The following is a 17,887-nucleotide window of genomic DNA, read 5'->3' on the forward strand; positions in this document are numbered from 1 at the left end:
AGTAGAGTTTCACAAAAATTCCTTCATAATATTAAGTGTATATCGAGCACCTGAAGGTAACTTTAATCTGTTTGTAAACTGCCTTGAAGCTGTACTGGCCCATTTAACAACCAAAAACAAAGAAATAGTGGTTGCTGGTGATTTCAATGTAGATTTCCTTAAAGACTCTCCCAATAAGAACTTATTTGAGTTAGTAACACTATCATTCAACTTAATTCCCACTGTAAAGTTCCCCACTAGAGTAGACAATTGCTCACAAACAGCCATTGATAATATCTTTATAGAAAAGTCCAATGAACAAAATTATATTACAAAACCAATAGTCAATGGCCTCTCAGACCATGAATGCAGTTCCTTCTGTTAAATGTTAATACTGAACAGGATATAAAATCTGTTAAATCTGAGCTCAAGAGGATAATCAATAGGCTACAAATTGATTATTTTAGGACACTCCTCAGAGACATTCACTGGACTGATGTTTACAGTGCTCATGGCATGAATAAAGCATATAACACTTTTTCTAATAAAGTGCTTACCTTATTCAAACACTGTTTTCCACCAAAACTTACCAAGGTTAGAGCAAAGTCTACAAAGAAGCTATGGATTACTTAAGGAATAGGGGTATCTTGCAAAACGAAAAGAAAACTGTATCTGTCAATCCGAAACAGTTCCGATGTTGATGCTATAGCACATTACAAGAAATAGTGCAAAATATTAAAGACTGTAATACGAACGTCAAAGCAAATACATTACAAGGAAAAAATAGTCATATCAGATAACAAAATAAAGACAATACGGGATATAGTGAAGGAGGAGACCGCTAGTACCAGACATGAAGAGGAACAAATAGCATTAAGAGTAAATGCTACATTGGTGACAGATATGTATAGTGTTGCAGAACTTTTTAACAAATATTTTATAACTGTTACTGAAAAGATGGGGTTGTCAGGTTCGGTAGATGCTGCTATGGAATACCTCATACCAGACATTTCAAGTAACTTCCATAATATGAATTTGACCCTCACTACCCCAGCAGAAATAATGTCCATCATAAAATCTTTAAAATCAAAAAATCTAGTGGGCATGATGAAATATCAACAAAATTAATTAAAGAATGTGATTCTGAGCTAAGTAACATATTAAGCTATCTGTGTAACCAGTCGTTTATCAGTGGAATATTTCCTGAATTGTTGAAATATGCTGAACTTAAGCCACTGTTTAAGAAGGGAGATCAAAGAAATAGCATCAAATTTCCATCCAATTTCACTGTTGCCAGCATTCTCAAAAATTTTAGAAAAAGTAATGTACAATCGGCTTTATAACCATCTTATCTCAAATAACATACTGCCAAAGTCACAGTTTGGATTTCTAAAGGGTTCTGATATTGAGAAGGCTATCTCCTCTTACAGTGAAATTGTACTTAATTCATTAGACAAAAAATTGCAGGCAACTGGTATATTTTGTGATCTGTCAAAGGCATTTGACTGTGTAAATCACAATATCCTTTTAAGTAAATTAAAATATTATAGTGTAACAGGAAATGCTGCAAAATGGTTCAAATCTTATATCTCTGGCAGGAAACAAAGGGTGTTATTAGGAAAGAGACATGTGTCAAGCTATCAGGCATCATCCAACTGGGAACTAATTACATGTGGGGTCCCACAAGGTTCCATTTTGGGGCCCTTACTTTTTCTTGTGTATATAAATGACCTTTCATCAGTAACATTACCAGAAGCCAAGTTCGTTTTGTTTGCCGATGATACAAACATTGCAATAAATAGCAAATCAAGTTTAGTCCTAGAAAGATCAGCTAATAAAATATTTATGGACATTAATCACTGGTTCCTAGCCAATTCTTTGTCATTAAACTTTGAAAAAAAAACACTACATGCAGTTCAGAACTTGTAAGGGGTGTCCCATGAGTATATGTCTAACATACGATGACAAGAAGATAGAAGAAGTGGACAGTGTTAAATTCTTGGGATTACAGCTTGATAATAAATTCAACTGGGATGAGCACACCACAGAACTGCTGAAGCGTCTTAACAAGTCTCTATTTGCAATGCGAATTTTGTCAGACATAGGGGATATAAAAATGAAAAAGCTGGCATACTATGCTTACTTTCATTCAATAATGTCATATGGGATTATTTTTTGGGGTAATTCATCAAGCCAAGATAAAGTTTTCTGGGCACAAAAACATGCAGTAAGAGTTATATGTGGCGTGAACTCAAGAACATCCTGCAGAAGCCTGTTTAGGGAACTAGGAATACTAACTGCATCCCAATATATTTATTCCTTAATGAAATTTGTCATTAAAAATATATCACTTTTTCAAACCAACAGCTCAATTCATGGAATCAATACTAGAAGTAAGAATAATCTTCACAAGGATTTAAAGTCACTTGGTCTTGTACAAAAAGGTGTGCATTATTCAGGAACACACATTTTCAATAACTTGCCAGCAGCCATAAAAAGCTTAACAACCAATGAAATTCAGTTTAAGAGAAGCCTAAAGGATTTATTGGTGGCCAACTCCTTCTACTCCATTGATGAATTTCTCAGTAAAATCAACTGATATATATATATATATATCAGTTGATTTTACTGAGAAATTCATATATATATATATATATATATATATATATATATATAAAGTACAATATAACTTCTGCACAATTTCAGTGCAGTGATGTGTTCATTGTAAATAAGTATTATAGCAATTATATTACATGTTTATTACCTTATAAATAAATAAATAAACTTTTTTATTTTAAATTCAGTGCATTAGTATTTGTAAAACGACTCTTTCACATAGTGTTCATTAAAAAATGACGATCATTCCACTTGGGACCTATGGAATGGTACATTACCTTATTTGTTTTAATTGTAAATATTTGTCATGTATTGCTGTTTTTCTGACATGTTCTACATCCTGGAGGACCTCCTCACTACGGATCAATTGGAATGAAAGTAAATCTAATCTAATCTTGGTGGAAGTGGCAACGGGAGTACAAACAATACGTAATACGTTTTGCAGCGAGATGGAGTATACGTAGGCCGAGAAGAGCCCTCTCGTGTCGGTGCGACAGGGTCGGTGCGGCGCCTAGTGTAGTCGGTGCAGAGCTGTCGCACAAGATGGAAACAATACAGTGAGTGCCAATATGCCTCGTCGACGTCAAAAGGAGCCATATCGGCATGTGAGCGAGTTCGAACGGGGCAGAATGATCGATCTCCGGGAAGCGGGGTTGTCATACCGTGACATTTCGGCTCGCACAGGGCATGCTGCTACGACAGTGATGCGTTGTGGAAGCAGTGGATAGAGGAAGATCGTACGCAGCGACGAACGGGAATTGGACCACGGAACATGACCACAGCACGCGATGACCATGTTGTCTGGTTGCCCATTATGGTCCGTACAGCGTCATCCACAGTGGTCGCTCGTCGCTGGAGTACTGCAACAGGTGTGACCTTGTCTTCATCGAATGTTCGTCGCCGTCTGCTGCAGGTTGGACTGGTTGCACGCATACCATTACGTCGGCTTCCATTGTCCAGAAACCACAAGCTCCAATGGGCACGTGAACATCGTCACTGGGGTGCTGAGTGGCAACATGTAATCTTTTCAGAAGAGTCCCGCTTCAACATGTCCAACAGAGATGGCCGCATACGTGTCCGGCGGTACCGTGGTGAGCGCATCCTGGAGGGCTGCATTGAGGAGCGGCATAGCGGACAAACACCGGGTGTGATGCTTTGGGGCGCCATTGGTTACAACAAACGATCTCGCCTCGTACGTATTGCGGGCACTTTGAACAGCAACCGGTACCTAACGGAGGTTGTGGAGCCTGAGGTATTCCCCCTGCTTCAGGCATCTCCACAGGCCACATTTCAACAGGACAATGCCCGGCCACATACTGAGAGGAATGTACAGGTATTCTTCGAAGAGTGACGGGTACCATTACTACCCTGGCCTGCACGTTTGCCAGACGTGTCGCCCATCGAACATGTCTGGGATATGGTTAGTCGGCATTAGGTGCGTCACGTCCTCCAGTAACTGGTGTCACGGATTTGTGGGCTCGGATACAAATTGCGCGGAGGGAAAGCCCTCAGGAACGTATTCAGAACCTTATTAATTCAATGCCACGGCGTATAGCAGCTCTAATTGCAGCGCATGGTGGCAACACGACATACTGAATAGTAGGGCTCAAAGAACATGTACAGATTGGAAAAGGTAATCATTTGTTACTTGTCGTGTACCTAACGTGTGGTATTAAATTAACTCAATTCATGCGTTTCCTTCTTGGTGTTGCAATTTCCACAAACGGTAGTGTAACTTGCTGAAACTAGTATCAAGGATACTGCTCGTAAATTACTGTCCTGAGTTGTACTGAGATGAATCCCATTCTTATAAGAAAAACTTTGAACACATACAATTTAAACCCCAAACAGCCTTGAACTCACGAGGAGAACACGGCAAGTGCCGTAACCCCATTTCCCAGAAACTTCGCTCAGTGGAAGAGCGGTCAAAATAAGCGGAAATGTGTCTCGGCTCATCCGTAGGCTCAACCGTTTCTGAGAAAACGGCAGTCAGAGTTGTGGAGATACTTTTCGTGTCTTTTCTTAATTTCAGCTTAAGTGGCTGCACAGCAGCTAGCGTCTCCGTCTGCCCCGTGTTCGAAACCAGATTATTGTCTTTATCTTTTTCCTTTTTGATTTATCTACCCTTATATGGTTACTACACGAGTGTTTCTTATCAATTTAGGGGATGCAAGGGCGTTATGTTAATTGTAAAATTACAACTGAGATTCATAATTAGTTACCTACATTTATTATATGGAATATATGTGCATGATCCATCGCTGTCTATTCGCTTTGAGAACTAATTGGGGACTGATGATTTTCCCTTATTAATCCCTCCAAGAGGACAAAGCCAGCTGGGCAGCTAAGAATAGACTGAATACACGATACTCCTTGCAGGATGGAGGAATAAACAGTAGTACTTGCTGGCTGACCAAACCCCACTTCTCGAGGACAAGCACGCAACGCCACCAGTACTACTGACGAGATACAAAACGGGAATTTCACTGAAAACAATACTACACGAATATTTCTTGTCGAGTTATGGGTTACAAGGGCGTTATATTATTTGTATTGTAATAGTGTTATTAATTGTAAGACTAAGCTGGGCGGGCGCCTGTGGCCGAGCAGTTCTAGGCGCTTCAGCCCGGAACCGCGCAGCTGCTACTGTTGCAGGTTCGAATCCTGCCTCGGGAATTGATATGTGTGATGTCCTAGGTTAGTTAGGTTTCAGTAGTTCTAAGTCTAGGGGAATAATGACCTCAGATGTTAAGTCCCATGCTGCTTAGAGCCATTTGAACCATTTTGAACTAAGCTGGGGTTCACAATAAGTTACCTACATTTATTATACATGTGTGTGACCCATTGCTGTCTATTAGCTCTGAGAACTAATTCGGGACTGACGTGTTTCTCTTAGTGATTCCGTCAAAAGAACAAAACTAGCTGGGCAGTCAGAATCGATTGAATACGAGACCCTCCTCGCAGATTGCAGGAATAAACAGGTGTACCTGCTGCCCGACCTAAAAGCACTTCTCGGGAACAAGCACGGAATACTACAAATACTGCTGGCACGAAAAAAAGAGGAATTTCACTGAAAAAATTTCAGTTTTTTCATCCAATTATTGTTTTACACATTTGTGTATTAGTCTTCTACGGACAAGCTTAGATACATTAAAAAAGAATTTAAAAATGAGTGAAAAGTAATAATCTGGTTTCGAACACGGGCCGCAAAACTGTGATACTCCGACGCTAACCATGCACCACGACTTCCGCTGAACTAATTGCGCTTTAAAAGGCATACAAAGTACCTCGAAAATTTTCACTTTCGTTTTCTCTGAAACGGTCGACTATCTACTGCTAAGCAGATATATGTGTTCGCTTATTTCGAGCGCTTTTTCACTGAGCGAGGTTCCTGGTAAATAGGGTTACGAAACATGTGCGCTCTCTGGCAGCATTAGCAGAATGTAGAGTAATTCTTTGAAAAAAATTGATGTTAACGTGAATTTACTGCCAGAAGTATGCCCTGGAACTGCCAGTCTTTCTTATTAGAACTGTGATTGTGTGCAACGGACATAACCTTTGCTCTGTCTGTCCTGCATCTCGTAGACTAGTACAGTGTCAAACTTTCACTGCAAGAAAACACATTAATGTACCTGTTTGTGTAATGTTGACAGTTCAGTCTGTTACCAAAAAGCGATATTGTGACCATGAGGAAGATATGTAATCGCATGCACTTCGGTTTTAAGGAACCGCTAAACGATGTAGTATAAATCCATGTATATTGTAAATCATATTATAAAAGGCAATGAGGCATCCAATTACGTACAATTTGACTGTACATATCGCCAAATACTAAAGACGTACGATACGTGACAATGGGTTACTGAAATTGCAATTGTTACAAAATCACACATTAACTGTAATAACGAAAGGCACTGAACACACACAGAGAAAGTGCATAAGAGGCTTTACAGAAAGAATATGGGGAGCCAGAACTCATGCCGAATTACCAACTGGCTGTTACAACGTTAGATTCAAGTACGGGACCCACGAAAACCAACTAATCGAAACTCTGCTACCGTAATACGCCCAGGACGAGGCTTTTAACTGATGATTAAAACAGATGAGAGGGAGGAGCAAAGAACACTGCCTGTTAAAAAATTGAAGCTCCCGGAACGGCAGAATGGTCGAGAGCGTATGTGATATTAGTTCAATGATTACAAAATCGAATCAAACTTACGAGTAACTCGCCAATATGGACCCTCTTGTCATTATACGGTTGCACCGCCTCTGGCCTGTGGCCTGGATGCACTCACTGATTCTGATTGTATCCCCGTCTGAGGCAAACTGGCCTCCAACGTTTTCAGATGATCCCTGAAGTCCTGGACACTGCCACTAGAAAGTAGCTGACATCCGAGCCGGTGTGAGGTTACGGCTGAGCAATTTACATACTCCTGAGGATAACAGAATGACCTGTATCGGGTGACCTCACCAATAAACTGGTCGTTCCCCATAGGACCACGTGAATTTGATTACAGGTGTCGCACAATGGACAACTTAGTGAATTAATTAAACAGGAGTTTCCATAACGTACATGAAACATGGGTACTGTCACTCACAAGGATGATAACGGTAGGGAATTGATCTAAGTGTTGAATGAAACAGTGGACACTATGAAACCCTATTTATTAAAAATTTCCAGACTTCAAGTTACACACAAGGTGCAAAATAAATAAATAACTGTTTCGTTTATGGGGTACCAATGCAGGTTATAATGCAATTAAAATATCAATACCTTGTTTTTACATAAAATTTTATTGATTTATCTTTAATGTTTGTGTAGATAGTGGGCTGGTTTAATAGATATCTTATGTGTTTGTTTGGGATATCTCTGCCAGCACCTGAGATGGTGGGAAAGGCTTTGTTCTGGAGACGTTGGGGGTTTACAGGATTGTGTGTTACACCAGAGACCAAACTTCCGAGCCATACAAGATGACTGTAAGTATGAGCTGCCGTCAGAGCAGCAGTTTGCCTTCCATGGTCATTCCTTCGCCCTTTAAGAGAGGATACAAACGACACAAGAGAGCGCAACCTTTATTCGTAATTTCTGCAAAGTATTTCCGCCATGTGAGGCGCCTGTCTATTTCGAGGCCCGGGAATGCGATTGAGTCACGCCGGGGCAGGTCCAGTCCTTCGATCATAAGTAGCTAGTTACGAAGATCAAGTTTTGTAGTGAAGTGTACGGCCTGGCATTTAGTGGGATTAATTTTCACCTTCCATATATAACACCATTGCGTGATCTTGTCTAGGTGTTCTTGCAGTTTACGTTGAATGAATAAAAGGGTGCTGGTACTCTTGTATATGGCTGTATCATCGGCGTGTAAGGCTATTTCACCAGTGACGTCGTTGGGTATGTCGTTGGTGTAGTTGGTGTACAGGACAGGACCTAAGCCTGAACCTTACGGTACTCCTGCCGCAGTCGGACGTGACTGGCTGGATCGCGTTCCATTTCTTACCAAAAACTTGTAAGGGGTTCACCACCCTGCTGGAGCAAACGTCTCGATGTATTGCTTATTTGCTAGAACGACAATAAACAGGCGCTGCCTGTACATAAAATATCTTTGCCCCTGTTAAAACAGAGCTGCAATAGAGTCGCAGGTCAGAGCAGTCTCTGCCGCAGTAGTTGCAGTCGCTCGCTGCTACAATGTAGTTGCAGTCTGTCGCTGGTTCAGCACAGCTTATAGTTAGTACTTGTTAAAGTCACAGTGCAGAAAAAAATTGTAAAGTTTTATTATATGGAATTGATTAACAATTGTGATCAGCCGCAGAGATAAATGATAGCATGGAATGAGATGATGATGAATAAATGAATAATTGTTAATATCATGAAAAATGAACAGAGTGATTAAGTCAACCATCTATTGTAAGGTAAATTTTATTATTTTTATTGGCGTGCGTGTAGTTAAGTCACTTGTCTGAGATGTTAATATGAATTTGTTTCAATCTTTCCTTTTGTGGTTCGTCAGCACCAGTTGACCCAGATTTGTAATATATTTAGTTTTCCCGTGTAATGGATTGTAGATCTTTATCACTAACGTATGGAATTTTCAGAATATAATTGTTTTTACCAGTCAACTATAAAAGTATAATTTCCCCTAAGTCACTGCCAGTCCCTATCCAGTCATTTATCTAAATTAAAATATTCCAGAATTTTTGTCTGGTTATGGTCATGTGTTCTTTAGCAATCAGACGACCGGCTGTGCAGCTATGTCACTAAGTAAAGTCAGTTTTTCTCGTAATTCAGATCTCAGACAAATGTTATCCAGTACTAGTAGATAGGCCAGCATTGCACTAAGCCGTGCCATTTACGAGCCGATATGTAGACAGAGTTATCCTGCGACACCATCACGAGGTAAGAATTTTGCAGTTTATTTCTCACGGACAGATTCAGATTGATTTCACAAGGCCATGGCGTACGCTTCTTACGTCAAAATTTATCAGTTTTTCATTAGTTAAGATTTATCAGCTTTCATACGTCAGAATTTAACTATCCAAATTTAATTACTTTTATTTTTTGTTTTCTGTTAGGGAAGGTCACACATCCTTATTTTATATATTTTTTTATTTATACAGGAAGGTTACACATGTTTTTTTTTTGACTGGTAAAAACAATTATATTCTGAAAATTTTTTACGTTATTGATAAAGATCTACAATCCTTTGCAGGGTAAAATTGAATATATTACAAACTGGGTCAACTGGTGCTGATGAACCGCAAAGGAAATTCATATTAACATCTCAGGCAAGTGACTTAACCAGGCGCATGCCAATAAAAATAATAAAATTTGCATTACAATAGATGATTGACTTAATTACTCTGTTGATTTTTCATTATATTAGCAGTTATTCGTTTATTCATCATACCTCATTCCATGGTATCATTTAGCTCTGCGGCTGATCACAATTATCATTCAGTTCCATATAATAAAACTTTACAATTTTGTTCTGCACTGCGACTTTAATAACTACTAACTATAAACTGCGCTGAACCAGCGGCAGACTACAACAAAACTGTAGCAGCGAGCGACTGCAACTACTGTGGCAGAGACTGCTCTGACCTGCGACTCTATTGCAGCTCTGTTTTAACAGGGGCAAAGATATTCTATGTCTCAGGCAGCGCCTGTGAATTGTCGTTCTAGCAGGTGAGCAATACATCGAGATTACATTTGCTCCATCAGGGTAGTGAACCCCTTAGAAACTGACGTCTCTTAAGAAACGAATCGAAGATTCAGTTTAAGTGTTCTGTGCAGCGTAATTGATAAAGTTAAGGCCATCATACCAGACACGGTCAAACTCTTTCTCAATATCAAGGAATATTCTTACTGTTGATTATCTCTTTGCTCTGGCCAAATACACTCCTGGAAATTGAAATAAGAACACCGTGAATTCATTGTCCCAGCAAGGGGAAACTTTATTGACACATTCCTGGGGTCAGATACATCACATGATCACACTGACAGAACCACAGGCACATAGACACAGGCAACAGAGCATGCACAATGTCGGCACTAGTACAGTGTATATCCACCTTTCGCAGCAATGCAGGCTGCTATTCTCCCATGGAGACGATCGTAGTGATGCTGGATGTAGTCCTGTGGAACGGCTTGCCATGCCATTTCCACCTGGCGCCTCAGTTGGACCAGCGTTCGTGCCGGATGTGCAGACCGCGTGAGACGACGCTTCATCCAGTCCCAAACATGCTCCATGCGGGACAGATCCGGAGATCTTGCTGGCCAGGGTAGTTGACTTACACCTTCTAGAGCACGTTGGGTGGCACGGGATACATGCGGACGAGCTTTGTCCTGTTGGAACAGCAAGTTCCCTTGCCGGTCTAGGAATGGTAGAACGATGGGTTCGATGACGGTTTGGATGTACCGTGCACTATTCAGTGTCCCCTCGACGATCACCAGTGGTGTACGGCCAGTGTAGGAGATCGCTCCCCACACCATGATGCCGGGTGTTGGCCCTGTGTGCCTCGGTCGTATGCAGTCCTGATTGTGGCGCTCACCTGCACGGCGCCAAACACGCATACGACCATCATTGGCACCAAGGCAGAAGCGACTCTCATCGCTGAAGACGACACGTCTCCATTCGTCCCTCCATTCACGCCTGTCGCGACACCACTGGAGGCGGGCTGCACGATGTTGGGGCGTGAGCGGAAGACGGCCTAACGGTGTGCGGGACCGTAGCCCAGCTTCATGGAGACGGTTGCGAATGGTCCTCGCCGATACCCCAGGAGCAACAGTGTCCCTAATTTGCTGGGAAGTGGCGGTGCGGTCCCCTACGGCACTGCGTAGGATCCTACGGTCTTGGCGTGCATCCGTGCGTCGCTGCGGTCCGGTCCCAGGTCGACGGGCACGTGCACCTTCTGCCGACCACTGGCGGCAACATCGATGTACTGTGGAGACCTCACGCCCCACGTGTTGAGCAATTCGGCGGTACGTCCACCCGGCCTCCCGCATGCCCACTATACGCCCTCGCTCAAAGTCCATCAACTGCACATACGGTTCACGTCCACGCTGTCGCGGCATGCTACCAGTGTTAAAGACTGCGATGGAGCTCCGTATGCCACGGCAAACTGGCTGACACTGACGGCGGCGGTGCACAAATGCTGCGCAGCTAGCGCCATTCGACGGCCAACACCGCGGTTCCTGGTGTGTCCGCTGTGCCGTGCGTGTGATCATTGCTTGTACAGCCCTCTCGCAGTGTCCGGAGCAAGTATGGTGGGTCTGACACACCGGTGTCAATGTGTTCTTTTTTCCATTTCCAGGAGTGTAGATGTGCGCAGCCAAGCGTAGGTATCGCAGGATGGTGGAGTGCTCAGGACGGAAGCCAAACTGCTCGGGCATGAGAATGTTGTTTTCGGTTAGGAGTTTGCGGTGGAGGTCTATAATTTTGCTGAGGCCTGTTAGTAAGAAGATGGGTCTGCAGCTTTGTGGAAGGAGCCGACATCTTGGCCGCCCCTGCTCTAAGCTGTCAATCGCCATCATATCTCAGAATATGGGACTCTTGCAGGGCTCATCTCTTTTGAATTCTGCACGTCGTGTCGCTGTTAGGTTGCGTTGTAAAAGTCGCAATGCGCCCATGGCCCTGTTAAAACAGTCTTTTAGTACTCAGTAGCCTCCCGTCACGTAGGATGGCAACACTATTGCTGTCTGAGGAAGCACAAACGCTGTCTGTCCGGGTGGCGTCTGCTCACACCCTGTGCAATGGTCCTAGAAGCTTCCCACTGGTGTCTCCCTCGGCGGTGGAGGCACGTGCAATTTGAAAAGGAACTGTAGGCCCTTAGGACTAATGCCTTGACATTGGCCCGTCCATCTCTGCTCTGCGAGGCTTCTTCGCTCAACATGCATTCTATAGGAGTCCCAACTACCCATTTAAGTAATCCTCCAGAAGAAATTAATATAGAAATTTTGTGGGTATATATGGCAGTCAGTGACGCTGATTGTATTAATACTTCTACTTCCATTTTTGATGGGAATAGGTTTAGAATAGATGGGTTTATCAATTTTATTGAGTTTTACTATGATATGCGGCACTTTTGATGAAAAACGGTCGCCTATCACTGGTCCCTATCAGAGACAGATCTGAGGAACTTGATGATCATGGGAGTTGCTCAGCGTCACGCTGATAGTTCATGGACACGTGCAGATAAGCAACGTTTTATTAAAAAATGCATCATAATATTATCACATGAATGGTAACACGCGAGGATGCAGGATGTTTGTGATGTACCGTTGTGTCGTCAGAGTTTCCTCTGTCACTACCAGCAGTGATGTGAAGTCAAATCCGATTGCTCCCTACACCGAGACGTCAGGAGTAACACCACTGTGCTTCTCCAAAACAGTGGAAGAACGGAATCTCTTCCCAGATTGTCGCCATAGTCGTTGCAGATAGTCATTTGGGCTAGTGCAGAACACAACGCGACGCCATTTGCCAGCAGCAGTTCATCCTTCCTGATCACAGGACCACCCCAAACACACCTATCTGCGTTGTTGTGTTAGCGAGCCAGTCCATGGGACGGCAATTACATACCTGGCTCCGTTCAGTGGTGCAGTATGACACTGAATGTATCAGGTAGTCTGTAGCAAAATCAGATGAGAAGGGGTTACGATATGCTTGGTATTCAATACGGCGGTGCTTCCTCACGGCGGCAAACACTGTCGACTGGAAACTTGACGATGATTATAGCTGCCCTAATGTTTCCATGCAGTCCAACGCTGGGGCACTGTCACATCCGAATGCTCCACAAATCTTGGCACCGCATGATTCGACCAGACGACCAAATGGAGACAAACAACGAGGCCCCTTTCAATCTCCGTCAGGTGCTGTACGAGTACGCAGCATCTCCATGTCCCTCACAGCGATCACTCAACATCTGACGCTGTTCATTCCCCCTATATCCCCTAGATGTCGTGATAACAATTCTAAATACGAACAAACTCTAATGCACCATTGTGGCCGTTCTACCCGTCACACAGAACTGGCACTCTTTAACCATTTTCATATCCGTCGATGATGTGTATGCGTACGAAGTTACATTGAAGTCCAACTTTGTCTTCTAGGGATTCACTTTTTTTGTCAGGCAGTGACTAATAGTTTCACAACATAGCCCTGCATGCTTGCCATAAAGTTCTTTAACGACAAGTCTTTAGCAGTAATAGGTTTGTATCGGTAGGAAACACTCTCTTCTCCTAAATAAGGAGTAGGCTGAAGGCCTTTCGAAAAGTGAACAAGAACTATGAGTTTTGTTACCACCTCCACGGCTTGCAACACAGCCCATCTGGCGCAATCGAAACGAATCTTCCGTCTCTCGTTCAGGAAACAAGTCTGTCTGACTTTCCGGCAACGGATGTTCACATCAATGCCTGACCAACTTTCCAGAAGAAAATAAAGTAAGGCAAGTGTGTCTCTGGCCCAGAGGCTTACCTGCTTCAAGTAGTCGCTAACACAGAGTATCTCTGCTTCGACAAAAAATTTCCTCTGCTGCAGGCTGACGTAGTAGTAGCAGCATGATAAGCTGGTGATGATCGTTTACTGTCGCTTACTCGTATGTATCCAGTTGAGCCAGTTTTCAACTGTTATCAGTATTTTTACTGCGTGTGGTACACACTTTAGAAAGTTACATACTGTGGTATGTCACAAGTTTATCTACCACTATAGCGGAGAAAGATTCTGTCCGACCCCACGTTGACGAAACTACTCCAAAATGCCTTTTCAGGCACTTTAGCGTGCTGTGCTACGTCGAGGAGACAGTGTAGGCAGGAAAATTAGTGCTACAATGTCATAGTGATACTTTCCTAAATGTTATTTGTAGTGACAGACTAACTTGTAGCTTAGCTCTAAGTCAACGTTAGATTGGAAGTTGACAATTTGGTTGTGAATCGGTGAAGAGAAAAAAATGTGAATGCGAAATAAGTGTTTTGGTAAAAGACTCATCTGTAGAGTGCCCAGATCCTTCAAGGACTTTCCCATATTTAAGGCACTTGTCAGGTTTATAAAATCTAAAATTACAAGCTGTTTTAACATTATCCATTTTATGAAATAGAGTTAACAGTTTTGAAGTTGATGGTTATAACATTTAGCATATAATAAACAAATATAAGTATTGTTATCCAGAGCTACTCGTTTCAGGACTCAAGCTCCCATCTTTTGCCTCTACCCAACACAAGCAAGTACTGATTGCAATGAGCAACCCTATGTGTCTCTGGAATAGAGTGGAACAGTTGGCGACTCAGCAGTCACTTGGCGCCGTATACTTTATGTTTATAAAAGAAGCCAGTATACTGATAGAGAGCTGGCATGGAAAACTGTAGAAAGGAGAACAACAAATAGTCTTCCATCAAAATTGGACAGTAACAGAAGAAAAGAAAGAAAAACATGTGAGAAAAAGATTGCGGAGGATGAATAAAACAGGAAGGGTATCGGAAGTAGAATGTATCAGGAGAATGTGTTCTTGAACAAAAGAGTTTTAATGGTATGAAATACTGATCTGAGACTGAGCAAGATGTTCTGAATGTCTGCATCAGAAGCACTGCATGGAAGTGCAATATGGACTAAAGAAAAACAAGAAAAAAAATAAATTGAGGTTATTAAAAATCTGTTGCTACAGAAGAATGTTACAAATTAAATGAGAAGATAAGGCACGAAATGAAGATGTGCTGGAAATAATAACAAGGCCGGCTTGGATAATAACCAGTAAACCACCGATTCTTTAAAGAATCGACCATCTATATGTGACATAGCTCTACGTCATCAGGCCACTTGTGGCCCACCGGGACCACCCGACCGCCGTGTCATCCTTAGATGAGGAAGCGGATAGGAGGGGCGTGTGATCAGCACATCGCTCTCCCGGTCGTTATGATGGTTTTCTTTGACCGGAGCCACTACTATTTGGCCGAGCAGCTCCTCAGTTGGCATCACGAGGCTGAGTGCATTCCGAAAAATGGCAACAAGGCACGGCAGCCTGGATGGTCACCCATCCAAGCGCCGGCCCCGCCCGACAGCGCTTAACTTCGGTGATCTGACGGGAACCGTTGTATCCACTGCGGCAAGGCCGTTGCCTGTATGTGACAGCTTGAAATTTATGATTACAATTGAGATAATACGTTAAATATTTTGCATCAAACATATAAGCGAGAACGTTTAGAAAAGGATTGAAATTACATTTGTTGGAAGTCCCTAAGTGCTCTCATTACCAAAGAATGGATTAATATAGTCCGGGTGGCCTGAGCACCGTTTTCAGAAAACCTAGTTTCTCACGCGTGTCAGTGTTTATGATGTCATATCTCCAGAACTATGTGTCGTACAAGTACTTGACTTTGCAAATAAATTCAGTGGTATAATGCATCCTGTGGACAAAACATTCTGATAAAGAAGTAATAATTTAAAACGTCATGCCTGATGCTGCCATATTACTGCACGTACAGGGCAAATTTAGCAAACGATAAAATTTTCTCCTTTCGTCATTTTGTGGACAGTGTAGGAGAAAAAATTAAGTGCGAAGTTTGTTGCGAGTCACTAAGTGCTCTCATCCTCAGTGGAATGAATCGGGAAACTAGATCTGGAGATGTATCAGAAATTGTACGAGTTTTTGATTGTGCGCATATGTCCACAAATGTTGTGTATATACAGAGTGATTCACAACGATATGCAAATATTTTAATATGTTATTCTACAAGTAAAACTAAAGAAAAAAGTTCATATAAACATAGGTCCGCAATGGTTTGGTTACGGAATTACGGCTAGTAAAATATTTTGCCTGTAATTCAACAACTTCACTAATATGAAGCCATCGCAAAACTGCCAGCTTAAAGTGAAGCACGAGTTCCATTTATTTTGTTGTTATTGGTCTTTTGTTTACTTTCCATTAAGATTGTAGAATCGTTTATGTCACTGTTGGCAACCGCTAGTGAGTTATTTCAGTCGTTTCCTAACTTTGAAACGAGTTAGTTTTCTATACTGTTCAGTGAAAGAACATACACTATTTGGTCAAAAGTATCCGGACACGTTGAAAGATATGTGCTAAGGTCTGATCAGGGTAGCTCCGGAAAATAAAGTCGGTAGTTGCCAAACTTCAGCACGTAAATGAGAGAAGATATATAATGATTTCAAAATGGTTTTTGTTGGATAATGTTCAGAGCTAGGATTTGTATGTCCAAGGTTCGACACGGTAATTGTTTTGTAAAATTTTTTGTAAGAGTTATCTGTGCTACAAAAATGTTGGAAATAGTGGGTTTTGTGTATGACTTAAAATTTTAACAATATATATGTTAAGATCAATATTGTGTTTAAACCTAACAGCCTGAATCATAATCCACATCCTTTGCTTGTATTGACTATGAAAATGAGTAGTAAAGTAAAGTTACCCACCAATGAAAGAACGTAAAGAAAATGAGGCCTCTATGCAATATATATGTGCAGTTCAGAGTTTGAAATCGATTTTGGTATAACTAACATTATCAGAGCAAAGTTATTTCAAATAACTAATTTTATGCCGTTGCGCAACTAGCATTATTCAAGTCAAGATATAGTTTTATTAAGTAAACATCAGGGCCAAAAGTTAATTATCCAGTACCATCTTAATGCCATTGCGCAAACGGCATTATTCTCTTAAACTTGATTGCTGAGTCAAATACATGATGCATTTCTGGCAAAATGGAGGAGTGCAAGAAACAAGTTCACAGACGCAGTCAGATGCAGGTTTGTTGAATAATTAATTTAGAACAATCTTATCAATGATACGTTCACAAATAAAAAAGGAAACAATTTTGGTTAGCCTAACCTTGAAACGAGTTAGTTTTCTATATTGTTCAGTGAAAGAACATACACTATTTGGTCAGAAGTATCTGGACACCTGGCTGAAAATGACTTACAAGTTCGTGGCGCCCTCCATCGGTAAAGCTGGAAATCAATATGGTATTGGCCCACACTTAGCCTTCATGACAGCTTCCACTCTCGCAGGCATACGTTCAATCAGGTGCTGGAAGGTTTCTTGGGGAATGGCAGCCCATTCTTCACGGAGTACTGCACTGAGGAGACGTACCGATGACAGTCGGTGAAGCCCGGCACAAATTCGGCGTTCCAAAACATCCCAAAGGTGTTCTATAGGATTCAGGTCAGGACTCTGTGCAGGCCAGTCCATGTTATTGTCGTGTGACCACGCCTCCACAGGCCGCGCATCATGAACAGTTAGTGCTCGATCGTATTGAAAGATGCAATCGCCATCCCCTAATTGCTCTTCAACAGTTGGAAGGTGCTTAAAACATCAATGTAGGCCTGTTCTGTGACAGTGCCAAGCAAAACAACAAGAGATGCAAACCCCCTCCATGAAAAACACCACCAAACCATAACATCACCGCCTCCGAATTTTACTGTTGGCACTACACATGCTGGCAGATGGCATTCACAGGGCATTCGATATCGGATCGCCACATTGTGTACCATGATTCGTCACTCCACACAACGTTTTTTTACTGTTCAATAGTCCAATGTTTACGCTCGTTACATCAAGCGAGGTGTCGTTTATTTACCGGCGTGATGTGGGACTTATGAGCAGCCGCTCGACCATGAAATACAAGTTTTCTAACCACCCGCCTAACTGTCGTAGTACTTGTAGTGGATCCTAATGCAGTTTGGAATTCCTGTGTGATAGTCTGGATAGATGTCTGCCTATTACACATTACGACCCTCTCTGTCAGTCAACAGACGAGGTCGGCCTGTACGCTTTTGTGCAGTAGGTGTCCCTTCACGTT

General features: G+C 42.1%; 1 protein-coding gene across 3 annotated transcripts in view; it reads right to left on the reverse strand.

The window, feature by feature from the left end:
- Nucleotides 1-17,887, reverse strand: part of LOC126247935 (innexin inx7) — a 170,824-nt gene that overhangs the window by 2,354 nt on the left and 150,583 nt on the right. The window lies entirely within an intron of this gene.

Source organism: Schistocerca nitens, chromosome 1, assembly GCF_023898315.1.
Source record: "Schistocerca nitens isolate TAMUIC-IGC-003100 chromosome 1, iqSchNite1.1, whole genome shotgun sequence".
NCBI classification, from domain to species: domain Eukaryota; kingdom Metazoa; phylum Arthropoda; class Insecta; order Orthoptera; family Acrididae; genus Schistocerca; species Schistocerca nitens.